Source organism: Octopus sinensis, unplaced genomic scaffold (genome assembly GCF_006345805.1).
Source record: "Octopus sinensis unplaced genomic scaffold, ASM634580v1 Contig12340, whole genome shotgun sequence".
In the NCBI taxonomy this organism is placed as follows: domain Eukaryota; kingdom Metazoa; phylum Mollusca; class Cephalopoda; order Octopoda; family Octopodidae; genus Octopus; species Octopus sinensis.
This window is the reverse complement of record NW_021832593.1, coordinates 42,501-45,000: the sequence shown is the minus strand read 5'-3', so window position 1 is coordinate 45,000 and position 2,500 is coordinate 42,501.

Genomic DNA, 2,500 nt, shown 5'->3' with positions numbered 1-2,500 from the left:
TTGTACGTGTCTTTATTTCCGCATGCGTATACCTCTATGTTTAGTAAGTGCGTGTGTGGGGGGATAAGTGCCTGTATTATCTGTATCCCCTGTTTATACACGTAGTAGTAGTAGCAGCAGCAGCAGCAGCAGCAGCAGCAGCAGTAGTAGTAGTAGTAGTAGTAGTAGTAGTAGTAGTAGTAGTAGTAGCTGTAGTAGCTGTAGTAGCTGTAGTAACCTCACCTAGTCGTTCATCTATTAGAGTGAGGTTATTTTCTTGGCCTATTTTCTTATTGCTGAAACACAGGTCCAATATGTTGTTGCTCCACTTTAGGTCATGAACATCATTTTGGTGAAACCTCCTACATACATACACACATATATTTAAACATACATATTTAAATCTACACACACACATATCTATATATACATGCATACGTGTGATGGTATTATAGATATACAGATATGTATGAAAGCGCTTGTATGTATATGCACGCACGTGTACATAAACATGCAAATATACGCACATCACATATATATATATGCATATATATATATATATATATATATATATATATATATATATATATATATATATGTGTGTGTGGTGTGTGTGTGTGTGTGTGTTCAGCTTTTGGCAAACAGTGATGCATAAACGATTTGTTTATAATGATCGAATGTCTGTGCTGAATGGGTAAAGAAGCTTCCTGTCCATTATGTGTAAATTCCGATAGGAGTTCATATTTTGTTATTACAAATGTATCCCTCCACATACACACAACCCCGCGCACATACACATACACACTGCCTTGGCTTTGTTTACTCAATTTATTTAACAAATACACGCGCACACACGGCCCGCATTAGACTCCTCACTCATACTATTATCGAACCAGGAGTCTAACAGCAGTTCTTCCATAGCACTTACATAGATTTACCTGCCATCTTGGGTCTTTTGGATACCAAAACCTCTCATAATATATATATATATATATATATAGACGTTGGAGTGGCTGTGTGGTAAGTAGCTTGCTTACGAACCACATGGTTCCGGGTTCAGTCTCACTGCGTGGCACCTTGGGCAAGTGTCTTCTACTATAGCCTCGGGCCGACCAAAGCCTTGTGAGTGAATTTGGTAGACGGAAACTGAAAGAAGCCCGTCGTATATATGTATATATATATATGTGTATGTTTATGTGTTGTGTTTGATCCCCCCCCCATCGATTGACAACCGATGCTGGTGTGTGTACGTCCCCGTATCTTAGCGGTTCGGCAAAAGAGACTGATAGAATAAGTACTAGGCTTACAAAGAATAAGTCCAGGGGTAGATTTCTTCGACTAAAGGCGGTGCTCCAGCATGGCCACAGTCAAAATGACTGAAACAAGTAAATGAGTAAATGAGTAAATATAAATATACATATATATATATATATATATATATATATATATATATATATATATGGTATATATACATGGTGTATGTGTGCGCGCGTGTGTGTGCGTGTGTGTGTGTGTACGTGTATGTGTGTGTGAGAGAGAGAGAGAGAGAGAGAGAGCAGTAGAAAAACGAAAGTGAGGTTTCGAGCTGTTTATTGTAATTATCCGTAATTAGAATGAAGTTTATGTGCAGTGAGCATACATACACACATTCGTGCTTACTGTCTACTTACTACATGGCTAGATGTTACGACTGTGGTCTCTTCTGGGAAGGCTCAGCGTTAATATCTAAGACATATGGTGCTCTAGAAAGATAACATATATATTTCGTTTTGGTATTTGGCTTGCAAGATTCTTTATGTGAGTTCGCGTATTGAAGCATATTGTTGTGTCTGGGTGAGTGTGTTAAGTTATAAGGCACTAAAACAGAATCACTCTCCCCAGACACAAAAGAACACACACACTCACACACACACACACACACACACACACACACACACACACACGCATATAATATATATATATATATATACATATTTACATGTTCATACAGATATTATATACATATGGATTGTATGTATATATCGAGAGAAAAATCACAGAATATTCCGAAGAATGATTATTAAATAACAATTTATATAACAGACTTTCCAGTTGTATTTAATCATTACAATTGACACAAACCACTTTGCATGATATCAATATCGAACAACGCACCATTTTACAATCAATTATGCGGAGCTGATTCTATTTGATCAATATTTTTAACACAATTCTAATTATTTTTCATTAACTTTTAATTAAAATTTCATAAGTCTTTTGGAAACCTGTGGAGCATTTTTTTATCAAATTATTTTCTCGTATTTAAGCGTGTGATCAATGTAAACAACGCTGTTTTGTTTTGTTCTTCAAAATCGATAAAAACTCCTTTGTTTGCCTTTCACGAATTGAAAACGTCAGAGGAAAAAACGTAGTTTTCAACTCTTTTAATCAATTTAATTATTATCTGTTTTAACATCTAATTAGCACTGTTGTGTTTGGCAGATAGCACTTTAAATAGAAGTTTTATTGAAATTATCCAAGT